This window comes from Somniosus microcephalus, chromosome 25 (assembly GCF_052327205.1).
Source record: "Somniosus microcephalus isolate GS21.2 chromosome 25, FLI_Smic_1.0, whole genome shotgun sequence".
Taxonomy (NCBI): domain Eukaryota; kingdom Metazoa; phylum Chordata; class Chondrichthyes; order Squaliformes; family Somniosidae; genus Somniosus; species Somniosus microcephalus.
In genome coordinates this window covers 22298473-22316157 of record NC_141011.1, presented here as the reverse complement: position 1 = coordinate 22316157, position 17685 = coordinate 22298473, and the positions used below count along the sequence as shown (strand labels likewise).

The 17685-nt window shown below is 44.1% G+C and overlaps 1 protein-coding gene across 4 annotated transcripts in view; it reads right to left on the bottom strand.

Annotated features, from left to right (window-relative positions):
* cdc42 (cell division cycle 42) overlaps positions 1 to 16920 on the bottom strand; it is a 36799-nt gene extending 19879 nt beyond the window's left edge. The window contains exon 1 of one of the 4 annotated variants that reach the window (XM_085966883.1): positions 16816 to 16920. The gene's annotated coding sequence lies outside the window, so the exon portion shown is untranslated. Of the gene's footprint in view, positions 1 to 10393; positions 10529 to 12534; positions 12560 to 16815 lie in introns of those variants that run through there. The other 3 variants (XM_085966879.1, XM_085966882.1, XM_085966881.1) reach the window with 3 other exon arrangements.
* Positions 16921 to 17685: the final 765 nt, after the last annotated feature.

Sequence of the window (17685 nt, the reverse complement as noted above, 5' to 3'; positions counted from 1 at the left end):
TGATAATTATAACCTCAGCTCTGGCACCATCCTTGTAAATCTTTTTTGCACCTTCCCCAGTGCCTCAATTCTTTTTTCAAATCTGGAGACCAGAACTGTATACCGTTCTCTTAAGTGTGGTCTAACCAAAGTTCGATACAAGTTTATAACCTCTCTTCTATTCCTCTAGAATTGAACCAGTACTTGGTTTTAATTTGTTAATCTGTGTTGCTACTTTTAAATGATTTGTGAATCTGTACCCCTAGATCCGGTTGCTCCTCTACCCCATTGAGACGGATTTTCCAAGGAGTATATGGCCTCATTATTCCTTCTACCAAAATGCACCACCTCACACTTAACTATGAAATTAATTTGCCAATTACACCCATTCGGCAACTTTATTAATGTGCTATATTTTGTCACAATATTGAGGAAGACTAACTATACTGCAAAATTTGGTGACATCTGCACATTTTAAAATTGTACTTCTGATTCCAGAGTCCAAATATGGTGAAGTGGTCCCAGCACCGATCCCTGTGGAATACCGCTTCCTACCTTCTGCCAGTCCAAGTAACTACCTCTAACCCCATACTCTTTGTAGCTAGCTTGCAATCCATTCGGCTACTTGCCCCCCGACTCCACATTCTCCGGCCCAAGTCATGAATCTATGCTGCATCTTATCGAAGGCCTTTTGAAAACCCCAAGTAAAATTACTGCATTACCCTTGTCTACTTAATTACTTAAAAGAATTCAATAAAGGTTGGTCAGGCATGATTTTCCATTTTGAAATCCATGCTGACTATTGTATTTTCAGTTATAAGCACAAGAGAAAAATTAGCACGGTTTGGGGCGGGGGGGGGGAAGCCAGAGATTTGATTATTTGTCTGCAATTTGCAAATGTCAACCAGGGTAGCGATAAGATTGCTGCAATAGGTTCCAGTCTCCGTACCCCTAGCGGAGTATATAAAAGACAAAAAAAAATGGGTTCCAAGTCACATTAGCTAGTGGCCAATGCTGGAAAGTGCTTGGAGACAGTTCAGCAAGATCATCCTCCAGAGTTCAATGGCCTGCCAGAATCAAAGCCTCTTTGATGATCTACTAGATGCCAAGGAGGGCAGCTTTGAAAGACCGAGATCAACAGATTTTAATATTTAAAAGGCAAGGGCATCAAGGATTATAGAGCAACAGCAGTTAAATGGAGTGGAGGTCCAGAATGAATGAGAGAACAGGATCAAGGGGCTGAATGGCCTACTCCTGTTCCTAATACAGTAGCACAATATCCCTTTTGGCAAATAAAATGTTGCTCAGGTCTCCCAGCAGGATTTTGTTGTTGAAGTTATCCCAAACATTAATAAAGGTATAAATCTGCTCTCAAGTGTAGAATTGTAAACAGCTGACCACTACAGTTACACTGAAACACTGCAGGAGAACACAAAGCACATGGGTGGACAAGGAAATGAACATTTGCAAGTTATAGTCATCAGTAACCAGCCACAACATTAGGCCTCCATGTATTCATTAGAATTTTACAAAATCATTCAAGCCCAAGATCTAGATTGGGCTGGCATACAACTGCATGATTGATGTAACAGTGTATAACTGCACTGCATCAGTCAGTGCCAGAGTCGGGTACCACCCCTAAAGGTAGTTTCATTCTTCAGCTTCAGGGGCAGAACACTACAGTGAAACAGAAGGCTGCCACTTGGTTCTGGCCGCAGGCAGGCAGGCTCCGCTCTACAAATGGCGAGCCACTTACTTGCGGCTGCACAGTTGCCGCAAGTTTTCCTACAAGTAAACTTACTTTAAGCCACAATAACAGAAAATGCTGGAAAAACTCAGCAGGCCAGGCAACATCCGTGGAGAGAAATTAGAGTCGACGTTTCGGGTGAACCCCTTTTCAAAACTTTGAAAAAAGGGTTCACCCGAAACGTCGACTCTATTTCTCTCTCCACGGATGTTGCCTGGCCTGCTGAGTTTTTCCAGCATTTTCTGTTATTTTGGATTTCCAGCATCTGCAGTATTTTGCCATCTTACTTTAAGCCACACCCAATTTCCATGAGGATGTGTGACAAAGTGTTTGAAAATGTGTAGAACTCATGACAAATTGAATATTAATTGCATGCCAGTTACATGATGCACAAAAATGTTTTAAGTGATACAGGAAAAAAATATCACAGGGTGTGCCTAAAGACAGCAAGTCATGATGCTGCCATCACATTTCTCCACCACCAGCAACAGAGCGGGGGGGGTCCCCACAGGGACTGCCAATCTAACATGTAACAGTTTTACCTCAATCCAGCCACGGGAGAAAAGTCAAATGTACAAACTTTAAAATTATATCTACTAGGTTAAAACAAACCTTTCAAAACTAAGCTTAGTCACTGGACTTCATTTGCATTCTGCTGGCACCCAACTGGTTCCAATTCTACTCCGATCAGAGACATGCACTTTCCTGCAGCTTAATATAGCATACAAGTGTGTACTTTATCTGTGCTTTCAGTATATGAACAAGAGCTTGAAACACCAGCTTTCAGTACAAATGTAATCGGCAGCCATTTTGCCAAATTCACTAGCTGCACTGCCCTCACTACCAGTACCTTCATTAGCAACTAGGCAGGCTGGTCCAAAAATAAAAGCATGTTTGACAGAGATGTGCCCCGAATTCTGATGACTAAAAAGTAGCACAAATCACAGTGCCAATCCAGACATCTACAAATGCAACAGCAACGAGTCAGCACCTGAGTCAGTATCTAACACTCCCTTTCCTGCATCACTTGACAAAACCTGCCACACCAAAACTTCCTAGTTTAAAACAAATCAGTGGGAATTGGAGAGAGTCAGACTCCTGTTACAGGGGGATGGAGGTGTTCCGACTCCTGACAGCGCCAAGAAGCCGAGTAGTGGCAGTTTGGAGAATTACCCCCACTGACCAACTTGGCCACCGTGGGAGACTCAGACTCGGCAACATTTCTGGTTATTAAGGTGTTGTTTTCGGAGTATGAATTTTGCCGGTTAACAGAGAATACCAGATATTTAGGTGCCGTTTAAATGAGAGTTTCTTGTATATAGCATCTTTAAACGCAGTAAAACAGCCCAGGATGCTTCAAAAAGGTAGGTTTTAGGCAAGAGGGGTTTAGGAAGGGAATTCCAGAGCCTGGGGCCCAGGCAGCTGAAGGCACAGCCACCAATGGTGGAGCAATTTTTTTTTTTTTTAAATCAGGGATGTGCACAAGGCCAGAATTGGAGTAACGAAGATCAAGGGTTGTAGGGCTGGAGGTGGTTACGGAGATAGCGAGGGGTGAGGCTATGCAAGGATTTGAAAACAAGGATGAGAATTTTAAAATCAAGGTAGTACCAGACTTGGAGCCAATGTTGACCAGCAAGCACAGGGTGATGGGTGAACAGGACTTGGATGAGAGTTAGGATATGGTCAAAGTACTTCAGTCAGTCAGTGCACCTGCAACCCACTACAGGTGTGGTTAGATACAGCACTGCCAAACCCAATCTGCTTTTATCTTCATGCGTTTAATTGTGGATGCACTACTCAGCCCCAAGTTCTCAGTTGGACTGTTGCAAGATTATAGTACACCCATTACTCAATTAGATTAAGGGCGTATTTAGTATAGATAGCCAGCCAATAGGAAGGTAAAAGCCAACAGTGCAAGTGGCCCTCATGATCAATGAACACAAAATGTCTTACACCTCAAAAGAAGGTCATGATATACTGCTGCAGTTCTAAGTTACCACCCCCCCCCCCCGCCATTTGACCTTGTAAAAGCTATACTCAACCCTAGCTCTACCACAAGCCTAGCTGCTATTGCAGTTAGCACAGCGCATCATACCACAAGAACTTTCATTTATACGGCACCTTTCAGAACCTCACGGTATCCCAAAATGCTCTTGTAATCACTGTTAAAGATCAGATATGTATACATTGCAACTCAGCTCACGAACACAGCAAACCATTACTCTTCCAGTTTCCTTTAAATACATTACATTGGCACCATCAGTTTGATACAGGACCAGGCTGGTTAACTGCAGTGTCAGCCACTCTCACCTCTAGGTTCAAGTCACACTCCAGGGACTCGAGCACAAAAATCTAGGCGGACTCTCCAGGGCAGTGCTGAGGGAGTGCTGCATTGTCAGAGGTGCTGTCTTTTGGATGAGACGTTAAACAGAGGCCCCGTCTGCTCTCAAGTGGACGTAAAAGATCCCATGGCACTATTTCCAAAGAGAGTTATTCCCCAGTGTCCTGGGCAATATTTATCCCTCAATCAACATAACAAAAACAGATTATCTGGTCATTATCACATTGCTGTTTGTGGGCGATTGCTGTGCACAAATTGGCTGCTGCGTTTCCCACATTACAACAGTGACTACACGTCAAAAGTTCTTCATTGGCTGTAAAGTGCTTTGAGATGTCTGGTGGTCGTGAAAGGTGCTATATAAATGCAAGTATTTCTTTTAACTTCTGTAAATCCTGGTTATCAGCTGTTCAATGGAGGGCCCTGGGCTCCCAGTTGTTTGCGGATAGCATTCCTGTCAAGTGCCTTGGGACATTTTACTACATTAGAGGCAAGTTGTTGTTGTGAATCACAGCCATTTGTTGACTTACTAGCATGTATTTTGCTTCTGTAAATACAATTGTTTAAAAAAAAAAAAGTTGCTAGTTGCAGTCCTTGGTTACAACAAAAAGGTGTCAATATTTTAACTGAAGCCCTCAAAATTTGAAAACCATTGCCCTATACCAGGTCAGTCAGCCTCTTCTCTTAGGCAGTCCCTCGGAACCGAGGATGACTTGCTTCCACATTAAAAAATATGAGTTTTCAGGTGACTGATGAGTCCAATGCAGGACCTACAGTCTGTCACAGGTGGGGCAGACAGTGGTTGAAGGGGCGGGGTGCTTGGGTTGGCGTGTGCTCTTTCTGCTGCTGCCGCTTGCTCCCGAAGAGACTCGAGGTGTTCGGCACCTTCCCGGGTGCTTCTCCACTTTGTGCGGTCTTGGGCCAGGGATGTTACACTTCAAGGAGGCTTTGAGGGCGTCCTTGAGTTTCCTCTGCCCACCTGGGGCTCTCGCAGTGCCGGAGCTCCGAGTAGAGCGCTTCTTTTGGGAGCCTCGTATCGGGCATGCAGACAATGTGACCCGTCCATCAGAGCTGATCGAGCGTGGTCAAAGCGTCGTTGCTGGTCTGAGCAAGAACAGACATTGGTGCACCTAAACATAGAAGATAGGAGTAGGCCATTCGGCCCTTCGAGCCTGCTCTGCCATTCAATGAGATCATGGCTGATCATCCAAATTCAGTACCCAGTCCCTGCCTTCTCCCGTTATCCCTTTAGCCTCAAGAAATATATCCAACTCTTTCTTGAATATATTTCATGAACTGGCCTCCACTGCCCTCTGTGGCAGAGAATTCCACAGGTTCACCACTCTGGGTGAAGAAATTCCTCCTCATTTCAGTCCTAAATGGCTTACCCCCTTATCCTTAGACTATGACCCCTGGTTCTGGACTCCCCAGCCATCAGAAACATCCTTCCTGCATCTAGTCTGTCCAGACCTGACAGAATTTAATAGGTTTCAATGAGATCCCCTCTCAATCTTCTAAACTCCAGTGAGTATAAGCCCAATCGACACAATCTCTCCTCATAAGTCATTCCTGCCATCCCAGGTATCAGCCTGGTGAATCTTCGCTGAACTCCTTCCATGGCAAGAATGTCCTTCCTCAGGTAAGGCGAACAAAAGTGTACACAATACTCAAGGTGCGGTCTCACCAAGGCCCTGTACAACTGTAGCAAGACATCCTTGTTCTTGTACTTGAACCCTCTTGCTACGAAGGCCAACATACCATTTGCCTTCTTAACCGCCTGCTGCACCTGCATGCTTACCTTCAGCGACTGGTGCACAAGAACACCCAGGTCTCTTTGCATGTCCCCTTCTCCCAATCTATTGCCATTCAAATAATAATCTGCCTTCCTGTTTTTGCCACCAAAGTGGATAACCTCACATTTATCCACATTATAGCACATTTGCCATGTTTCTGCCCAATCACCCAGCATGTCCAAATCGTCCTGGAGTTTCACGACATCCTCCTCACAGCTTACCCTCCCACCCAGCTTGGTGTCATCTGCAAATTTGGAGATATTACATCCAATTCCCTCGTCCAGATCATTAATATATATATTTTGTGGACAGCTGAGGTCCTAGGACCGATCCTTGCGGTACCCCACTAGTCACTGCCTGCCACTCAGAAAACGACCCGTTTATTCCAACTCTTTGCTTTCTGTCAGCCAACCAGTTCTCTACCCAAGTCAATACCTTGCCCCCAATCCCATGTGCCTTAACTTTGCACGCTAATCTCTTATGCGGGACCTTATCGAAAGCCTTCTGAAAGTCCAAATACACCACATCCACTGGTTCTCCCTTATCTATTTTAAGAGTTATATCCTCAAAAAATTCCAGTAGATTTGTAAATCCATGTTGACTTTGTCCGATCCTGTCACTGCTTTCCACGTGCTCTGCTATTACATCTTTTATAATAGACTAGCATTTTCCCCAACAATGTCAGGCTTACCGGTCTATAATTCCCCACTTTTACTCTACCACCTTTTTTGAAGAGTGGGGTATAGTGGACTTGCAGGATCTTGCGGAGGCAGCGTTGGTGGTACCTCTCCAGTGCATTGAGGTGCCTGCTGTATATGATCCATGTCTGAGGCATTCAGCAGGGCGGGTATCACTACTGCTCTGTAGGCCATGAGCTTAGTGCCGGGTTTGAGGTCCTAGTCTTCAAACACACTTCCTCAGGTGACCGAAGGCTGCACTGACACACTGAAGGCGGTGTTGGACTTCGTCGTTGACGTCTGCCCTTGTTGACAGTAGGTTCCCGAGGTATGGAAAGCAGTCCCCGTTGTCCAAAGACTTTTATGGATTTTGATAATCAGGGGACAGTACAGTGTGGCAGGGGCAGGTTGGTAGAGGACCTTTGTCTTACGGATGTTTAGTGCAAGGCCTATGCTCTCATACGCGTCGGTGAAGGTGTTGACGATGGTTTGGAGTTTGATCTCCGAGTGAGCGCAGACGCAAGCGTCGTCTGCATACTGCAATTCGACGATAGAGGATGGGACTACCTTGGATCTGGACTGGAGGCGACGGAGGTTGAACAGTTTCCTGTTTGTTCTGTAAATTAGCTCCACTCCAGTGGGGAGCTTACTGAGGGCGAGATGGAGCATTGCAGCAAGGAAGATCGAGAAGAGCGTTGGTGCGATGACACGGCCTTGTTTGACCCCGGTTCGTACGTGAATTGGGTCTGTGGTGGAACCGTTGGTCAGGATCACGGCTTGCATGTCGTGAAGCAGGCAGAGGATGGTGACAAACTTGAGGGCAGCCAAATTTGAGGAGGACACTCCATAATCCCTCACGGTTGGCAGTGTCGAAGGCCTTTGAGATCAAAGGAGGCCAGGTTCCCTGCATTTCTCTTGTAATTGACATGCGGTGAAGATCATGTCCATTGTGCCTCAGTGAGCAGAATCCACATTGCAACTCTGGGAGGAGTCAGTCAGTCACTCAAGTGTTAAAGCTGTTAGTGGCATATACCCATTACTCCTCAATAGATTTTAGTGCTGTAGAATCAGCTCATTTATACCTTATGGGCCAGATTTGAGCATCAGAACAGTAGTACTTGTGCACAAAGTATGGTTCACAAATGGTTTTATTCAGGCCAGTAAGTGAAAGCCTTGCTGACTTCTGTAGGAAGTCACAACTACCTAGCTCAGTGGTGACCAGAAAGGATAGCTGCCCCTCGTTTCTGATGGCTAGGTTTATACTGCCAACAGCTGCATTACTACCTCCAAAAAGCACTCGTAAAAAACACTGGGGAGCTCTCAAGAGCCAGAAACAAGTTACGGAGCCCATCAGCAGACCAATGAGAGATATTCATCACAGCCATAGACTACATTTAAGAATTTTTGATCACTTTAGAAATTGACAATGGAAGCAAACAATGCTAACTCCCATGAAAAACCTGCAAGTCAGTGCAAAAAAGTGACCCTGTACTTTTAATGCAATTATCTTCACTGGTATAATCCACAAGTCAACACCATGACAATTTAACACCATGTTTAAAAATACATGGAAGATGTAAAGCAACAAACAAATTTCTGTTCAGAAAACCAAATATTTAAAAATTCCTCTCAGGGCACTTAGTAACCTTGGGAGTTTATCATAAACCTATTCAAATAGTGTTCAGCTCATAGGAGATACAGGAAAGCTTGAGGGGAGTAGTTTTGCCAACAGAGTGTTTTAGATGCTGATCTACCAAACATGCCAGATTTTGAAGCTAGATGGATCAGAGAGTCAGAGGCACAGAAAGAGGCCATTCAGCCCATCGAGTCGGTGCCGGCTCTCTAGAGCAATCCAGTCAGTCCCATTCCCCCGCTCTATCCCCGTAGCCCTGAAAGTTTATTTCCCTCAAGTGCCTATCCAGTCTCGCCCTGAAAACATTGAGTGTCTCCGCTTCCACCACTTCCGTCGGCAGTGTTCCAGGTCCTCACCAATCGCTGCATAAAAAAAGCTCTCACATCCCCCCTGTATCTTTTGCCCAAAACCTCAAATCTGTGTCCCCTAGTCCTTGTACCATCAGCTAGTGGGAACAGCCTTTCCCCGTCTAGCCTATCTAAACCGGTCATAATCTTGTACACCTCTATCAAATCACCCCTCAACCTCCTTTGCTCTAATGAAAACAAATCCAGCTTCTCCAACCTGCCCTTGTAGCTAAGATCCCCCATCCCCGGAACCATTCTGGTAAATCTCCTCTGCACCCTCTCAAGGGCCTTCACATCCTTCCTAAATTGTGGTGACCAGAACTGGACGCAATACTCCAGTTGTGGCCTAACCAGCGCTTTATAAAGGTTCAACATAACTGCTCTACTTTTGTACTCAATACCTCTATTTATGAAACCCAAGATCCCATACACTGTTAACCACTCAACATGCCCCACCACCTTCAGGGACCTATGCACATTAACTCCCAGGTCCCTCCACACTTTAAAAACTGTGCCATTAAGTGTATATTGCCTCTCCCTGTTCCTTCTGCCAAAATGCATCACCTCACACTTCTCTATTAAATTCCATCTGCCACTTATCTGCCCATTCTGCCAGCCTTTCTATGTCCTGTTGCAGTCAATTGGTATCATCCTCCCTGTTTGCCTCACCAGTTTGGTGTCATCAGCAAATTTAGAAATTCTACTTGGTATTCCAATATCCAGGTCATTTATATGTAAATCAAAAAAAGCAGTGGCCCCAGCACTGACCCTTGTGGAACACCACTGCCTACCATCCTCCAGCCTGAAAAACAGACATTTACCACAATTCACTTTTCTGTCCTTAAGCCAATTCCTTATCCAAGCTGCCACTGACCCACCTATTCCATGAGCCTCAATTTTGTTAACCAGCCTTCTATGTGGTACTTTGTCAAATGCCTTCCGAAAATCCATGTGGACAACATCCATTGCATTCCCTTCATCGAAAAATTAGATTAGAGTTTAGATCAGGGAAGAGTTTGATTTTTGTTTAACTACAGCACTGTAATGGACAATATATAAATCTGCATTCCACCAAACTATTCGATTGATAATGTTACCAAATATTGCAACAATACATTCAATAGCAAAATTGATTGTCCCAAGCAGGTCACATACTCAAGTCTCATTTTGTTCTGTTCTACACAAGACGACTCATGGAGCCAACACCACTATTAGATACTAAAGCAAATTAACAGAAAATTCATACTTAAATCAAGCTTTAATATTGATTAATCCATCGAAGTTGAGCCAACTTCATCTGTAACTACTAGCACTTGCAAGTGTTGAAGTGCCAAATGCTCCCTCAAAACAACCGAAGTTTAGATGGCCAAGAGCCTTTAATGCTACACTAGTGAAACATGAATGTTCTTGCATTTAACTATTTCAGGCAAGAGTGGACATACACAAAAGCCAGTCGTGCATTTTACAGCACAACATCTTGCAACGAAATCTACACAATGACCAGTGTATAAACTGAACATGGGTCATGTTAATTCCTGAAACTGAAAGTCAATTATTTTGATTAGCCCATGCCATGGAGTGTATCATTGGTATTTACAGGTATTAGGAGAGCTCAACATTAAGCCTACTCCTGGGGCAATTACAGTACTTGGAAATTACACGGACCAAGTAACAGATAAGCCAATTAAAAGCAGGGGTCAAGTCAGCCAAATTGAGGTCACCCGACACCACTTCATCGGTCGCCACATTTAAAAAAGTTCCCCAGGTAGCAGGAACAAGGAACTTGAACTTCCATTTTGCTTGCTCACAGCACTATGGTTTAACTAGCATATACGGTATGTCACCATAATGAACGCCATACCCTCACACGACAAATTACCTGAATTTTGCATTGGTCACAAACTAGCATAGCCAAAATTTGTCCCAGGTATTAGCAGATCGCTATGGCTTGTACCTTTCAAGCCAACGCTTTGCTCCGCTGCAGCCATAGCGTGCACATACCAGGTGCAGGTCGACAATGTGCATGGCCAGGAGCTGAAACAATACAGGACGAGTGGGTTAACAAATTACGATGGGGATTTCTGGCAAGATTTTTGCTGGCCTTTCAAGTAACGCATTTACTACTTACAGGAAGCAGCAGGCAACCATACCGCTCCTGGTAATGAATTCCAGCTTCTTGACAAGGGGTAACCATTGGATAGCTGCCCTTCCCATGTTAGAACAACCACCAAATCTGCACACCAAAAATTTATGCTGCTTGCCAATTTGAACCAAGTGACAAGAATCAAGATGCTTTGCCAATTATAACAGTTGCCAGTACAAAACAGGTCAAATGGACTTCCTGCACCAAAATCTCACTCCCTAAGAAACCAAAGTGGTCTTGCAATAACTGAAGCAGTTCAGGTCAGTTGCATGCCACAAGATGGCTACCTTAATTTCTACTCGACAAAAATCTTAAAACAGACGGGGATCAGCAGCGCTTTTTTTTTAAATATATAAATGTTTGCGGGTTTGCAAATTAGAGTTTCCCGCCTAGTAACAAATCCAACATTCACACTGCAATAAGCGAGGGGTTGGTATTGTTGTATTATGCAAATACCAGTTTTCCCCAACAAGTAGAAATTTGTGGCAAGTTATTTTGTTCTGACGTACAAGAGCAATTTGTTCCGTCCAACAAACTCAAACGCAGTTACAATGGAAATTTGATGACTTCATTATAATTTCTTTAAAAAAGGTCTTCCGCTAAGTGTCTCAACAGTACTACTTCCTCAATAATTATTAACCATTGAGTCGATGAACCATTCTAGCGGATACCCAGGTCTAGCCACCAATTGTAACTGGGGAGGTAGTATGCATCATTAAACTGGTTTCAATTCCCCATGAGAAAGGGGAAAACAGAGGCAACATCCCCACCCCTAACCACTACCTGATACATACTGCAAGTGCATTATATGTTTATGTAGCCCAATGATTTCACCTGGACAGGTTAGGGAGGACCAGGGATCAAACTTACAAGTTATGCAAGAACAGAACTAGGTTGGATATTAGGTGGTTCTTTGCCCAGAGCACAGTGGGCCTGTGGAACAAGTTGCCAGCTCAGTGAACTCTGATTCGCTGTATTCACACAAGCAAGAGCTGAATGGGAGAGAGATCACAACAGGCATGTATCCTGTAACATAAATAGAGCCAATGGACTAGTTTTGACCACCAAAGGGAGTCAGGTGAATTTTCCAGTGTTTCCCCCTAAGTGGCCTAGAGCTTGATCTGGGTTTTCACCTCTACCAAAAGATCTAATGGCTCCAGGTGGATGGGGAGTGTATGCATTGTGCATCACAACTGTGGGGATTGACTAGGTCTTTTTGTGCTTGTTATTTTCCTATGGATGGCAGGTGAGGAGTGAAGTAGTTGGAGAAAGCAGTGAAAAAAAGCTGAAATGGGGCAGCGAAGGAAGCAGTGTAGGAGACCAGCTGCTTCTGCTTCTTGGCCCTAGTCACATTCTATGGATGCTCATTTAATATTAGGCCCTCCCAGAAAAAAACAAGCATATATGCAGCAATTTGCACCTACATTCAATAAATGAGAAATCTGTACAAGTCTCAAGAGAGGCATTTACAAGGCCTGTTGCAGAATTGACAGAAGTGGAAAATAACTATTAGTAGGTGTGATAGCCCACAATTTGCCATTTGGAACTCCTGGAGCACCCAGCCACTGCAATCCGCTATAGTGCCTGCTAATCAGATTTGACAAGGATTTTTTTTCCCCTTGCACATCCTGGTCCTGAAGACCCAAAGAGCCCATGCGTGAGGAGAATTTGCATCAAACCATTACGCCAACATAATTTCCCCAAGGCAAAGCAGACAGAGATCATATCCAACGGCATCGAGCATGTGCAAGACATCTCTGGGGATCACAGGTCTTTGCGACCATCCTCACAGAAGCCAAATCAAAATATTTTAGTGAGGCAACAGAACAAAAGACTTTATGAAACTCTTCTGCTTTACCTGGTGGGTCTCAACTTACCAAAGACATTTGCTGCCATACATCACAGGCACCTGTAAATAGAGACAAGGGAAATACAAAAAGGGAGTATTTGCACAAAGTTACAAAAGTTTCAGCAGCATATGCCAATTTAAAGAGTTGGAGTTTGTAGATTCTACAATTAAATTTGTTTAACAATGGTAAAGAACATTTTTTAATGTTTAGTTCAGTCATGCTACTAAAGTTTTTCTTGGTGCTAATTAAACACCATTTCAAATAGTGCACACAAGAACCCCAAATCACATGAAGCTTGCAGTTAGGGGACTGTGAAGTCCACTTTCTGGCACCAAGGAATTTATAGGCAAAACACTCACGGTAACCCTTATAAAAAAGGATCAAGAAACTGCCAATGCTGAAAATGCACAGGTGGAGACTACACATGAAACAGGATATCCACCCAAGAAAATCTAGGTCAGTAGACAGCGCAAGTGTAACGGGAAGACAGACACAGCAACTCTAAAGCTTTTTGGTATGTATACCGGTTACCTGCAATCACAATCGATCAAGCTGCAGTATTAATAGCACAAAAGGTCACATTAAATTGGACCTTTTCAATACAAATCAAAGTGCCGAGACACTGGCCACTTTCGGTCACAACAAAATTGCTACAGAATTGGAACAGAAGAGGCAACTGGAGACCAACCCCCCTACAGTCAGCAAAAGCATTGTGGGGCCAGTTCAGCTTTGATGCCAGCTGTGGTGCAGAGAATCAGAGGCTTGTTATTACTGCCTCGCTCATTTCACCGAGTGGCAGATTTAAAAGCCGCTTAAACGCTGGTACCTTGTTTTCATTTACTGCCAGGGAAATAGTCTTGTGGCCTTCAGTCACGTACAAAGTCCCACTCCCTGATTCCATCCATAGCAGTGCTGCGTCCCCATTCTACTCCTCAACACGATCCCTCCAAATCAGGAGCAGGCAGGGATTTGTGAAATGTTCAATTGTAATCCTAGTCCATCAACATCCAAAGTCACTGTGCTGCATCAAATCTCAAAATCAGCCTTGCATATAGCCAGCTGTTGAACTGGTGCGCTTATATTTCTGCAATTACTGGAGCCTTAGCCATAAACATTCCTTTGGAAAGTACCAAGTACAGAATTCTCAAGCTCCTATTTTGGGAGTTTCAAGCAGTGGAATGGTTTATTACCCCTGATGTTGCCCAGTTATTTTGGGATCAGTTCCTTGTACAGCATTATAGCTATAGCTCAGTCTTAAATGCTGTATTACTACTTTCTAAATAACTGGGAAGACAGGCTAATGTGAAATTAAGTCAATAGAAGATTACAACAAAACTTGATAGTTACAGAAGTTGTCTTATTGGCTGCAAGACAGGACCAAACTTCAAGCCATCAGTGATCCAAGAAATACTGATGCAACTTGAGAATCAGATAGACCGAAGAGGAGTAACCACAGCACACAAACCAAAGTTTCCTCACAGGAAGCCAGACTCGAAAGATGACAGGCAATAAATTACATTTTTTGCTTTTGCACTGAAGTATCAGACCAAAGAGGCAGTATCACACTGCACCATCCTCCCAGGTTGTGCAATTACCATCTCCTCCATTTTAAAATAGTGGATTAATTCTCAACTTCAATCTAGAAGAAACTTGGTGCATAAAACTTGCACCAGGGGCCAAGATTTTTCTTTTAAGAACCGTAGTGTATCTGTGCAACGAGGACACATTTTGGGCAAGACCACTTCAGTCTACTCCTACACCTCAAATTTTTAAATCTTAACTTTCAAGAGGGAATTGGATAAATTCTTCAAGGGGGGAAATTTGCAAGGCTATGGGGAAAGAGCAGTGGAGTGGGACTATTGGATAGCTCATTGAGAGCTGGCACAGGCTCAATGGGTCGAATGGCCTCCTTCGGTGCTGCATCATTCAAGATTTCATGGTTCTACCTTCGAAAAATCATCAATAGGCAGCTTTCCCCAAAGATTATGCTCATGGATCTTGGTTTGATTTCTAAACTGCTTTTCACATTTAGTTCCATGGAGATGGTCTTGGTCATGTCACTCTCAAACTCCTATCTAACTTGAATGGAACAGTTTAGAGAGAATGTACATAACCAGCAAGAATATTCTAACAGGACTGGACAGACTAGATGCAGGAAGGATGTTCCTGATGGTCAGGGAGTCCAGAACCAGGAGTCACAGTCTAAGGGGTAAGCCATTTAGGACACAGATGAGGAGGAATTTCTTCACCCAGAGTGGTGAACCTGTGGAATTCTCTCCCACAGAAGGCAGTTGAGGCCAATTCATTAAATATAGTCAAGAGAAGGAGTTCAATATATTTCCTAAGGCTAAAGGGATCAAGGGATATGGGGAGAAAGCAGGGACAGGGTACTGAATTTGGATGATCAGCCATGATCTCATTGAATGGCAGAGCAGACTCGAGGGGCCGAATGGCCTACCCCTGCTCCTATCTTGTGTTTCTATGTTAATATAAATATGTAGGATTAAGTTAAGAATAAATTCCTCCCTCCAATTGAAGATTCCCAGGAAATTCAAATAAACTTGAAATAAAGTAACCTTGATTAAGCTACTCTGACTCCAATTACATCAGTTCTATAGAGTACATAATCAACTTTTTACTAGAAATAAAATCCCAACTTTTTATATAGTTTGAAGAGTTTTGGGGAGTCAGTAGAGATTACACCCAATTAGCTATTGAAGCAGTTTTAGACTTCCTGTTACTGCAACACTAGCCACACACACCATCCCATGAACACACTTGTAACCAACAAATTATCTCCAAACTAAAGTCAGGCCTATAAATATAGTTTTAAAACCAAAAATTCTAGGCCCTGGAAATGATTCAGATCTGTTCTACACAGTAATCAGACAAAGACACAAATGATTCAATAGATCTCTCACCAATCCTGCTGTGTGATTTGGTACAGTAAGCAATGACAGATTAATGCCTTGCCTCAGCACATCATTTTCACAACCCCTGTAGGGTGATTCACTTCTGAATCAGTAAAAAGGAGGAAATCTGCAATTTCCATATTAGAAAGCTTTTCCCAGTAACATTGGGGACTTCAGCTAATGAAAAAATACATTACAACCCATCAAATGTTAGAAAGAGTGTATCCACTTTGAAACACACCAAGTATCAATAGTTTACATTTGGCCAAGGAGGCTTTTTACAGACAGCAATAATCAGGATCACTGTTTACTGATTTCTGGATTTAATGGGAGATTCTATACAAAACTAGTCAGATTGCCCAGATTTCCCTATTGTCAGTCACAGTGATGCAGTTTCCCTGCAGTCTCCCACTGCAGTGAAATCCTCAAACAGCTGACAGAACATTTTCCACCCAATCTTCAAACCAAAACTCATTTCAAAAACACAAGCCTTCAAATTCAAACTAGAATCAAGCAATAGCTGCAGTCAGTTATTAAAATGACATCCACCCCGTAAGAAAATCGACTAAATTTATTCTTGGGTGTCCCCAATTTTGATTTCACTCCAAAAACAGCATAAGTACAAAAAACCTTAATTCAAAAGAGAAAATAGCAGCCTTTACACATCACAACCTGCAACTTCCTCTTCAATTCCTTGTAATACCGAGAAGCCTTCAACAGGAAACCTATTTTTGAAGATAGCAAATTTTTAAGAAAGTAATTACTTTAAAAAAAATGCTGGGTCAGATCATAGCTAGGATTCAGAGAAGGAAACCGCCTACAAACTGCGGCATTTGGTGGGATCCAAATAAATAAATGCAGCAAATCCCCCCCCTCAATATATCCCCTCCCTCTTTGCACCGAATAGAAAGCAATTTGCTGAAGCTTCACTGCTGGATGTTGTGCATCGAGCGGCCGCGGGATTGTACCGCCACACCCCACCCAGGCTACAAGCGGCTGGTGAGGGGGATCAGGGTGAGACCCCCGGGCTGGGGGAAGCGAGAAGCGGATCCCGCCGCGCCACCGGCTCCGACACTCGGCCTCCCCACCCCACCCAACCCCTGGGCGGGCGGGGAGGGAGAAGGAAAGGCCTCAAGCGCCGGATTAAAGCCGCGGTACACGCCCAATGCCCTCTCCTCTGCCGCCCGGTGTAAATCGAATCCACAGCCCGCAGCAGGAAGTTCGGGCCCGGGCCGCGCTAAAACAAAAAAAGCCGGCCTCTCTCCCTCACACACAACCCGTTATATCCGCCCCGACGTTACCGGCACCGGGAGCGGCGCTCGCTTTCCCCCTCCACCATCACTCTAGCCCGGCTGTCGCCCCCTTTTCTTCCCCCTCCCCGGGCCCCGCTACTCACCCCCGACAAGCAACCGTCTACACCGGGCGTTGGCAACTGCACGGGGTCTCCCGCACTGCTTTAAACCACAGCAGGGGCACGCCGCGATGGCGTCATCACGCCGGCTTCGCACGTCGCCTTACGTCATCACGCCGGCTTGAGTAGCAGCCGGACCGGCAAGGGCACGTCGCCTTACGTCATCACGCCGGCTTCAACTGCAAGCTCAAAACACACACACAATTCACAATTCAAATCGCTTTATTGGCATGATAAGTTACATCTTATGTTGCCAAAGCATCAAAATACATTTATGGTTGAGCACATAAACGCAGTTCTATTCATACAGTGTATAAACAGGTATATCCCTGAGTGTATAAATATACATTCACATTGTTTATATATATTCTTTTCTTAGTTTACTGGTTGTCCCTCTGTTCATGGCAAGCTGTAACACAGTGTGCCGCCAGTGTTACACAGCTTCTCTCCTCTCCCAGTAGGAATGGGAGTTTTTGGTTGTCATTCAGATTTCTGAATTCAGGGCATATTTGTGAGAATTTTTGGTAGAAATTCTCCCTGATGTCCTGATATTTTCCACAGGCTGTGAGGACGTGCATCTCTGTCTCCACTACTCCTTGACTGCAGTGAGAGCATATCCTGTCTTCTCTTGGCAGCCTGGTCTGCCTGTGTCTGCCTTTTTCGATCGCTAGGCTATGTTCGCTAAGTCTGTACCTTGTCAAGGTTCTTCTCAGTTTGTTATCCTTTACCATGGTCAGGTAATCAGCTATGTTGTATTGTCTGTTTAGGGCCAAGTAGCAATTGAGTTTGCTTTGGGTTTTTGTTGTTTCTGCCCAATATGTCAGATATTTTTCCTTTTGCTTAGCGACGATTGTG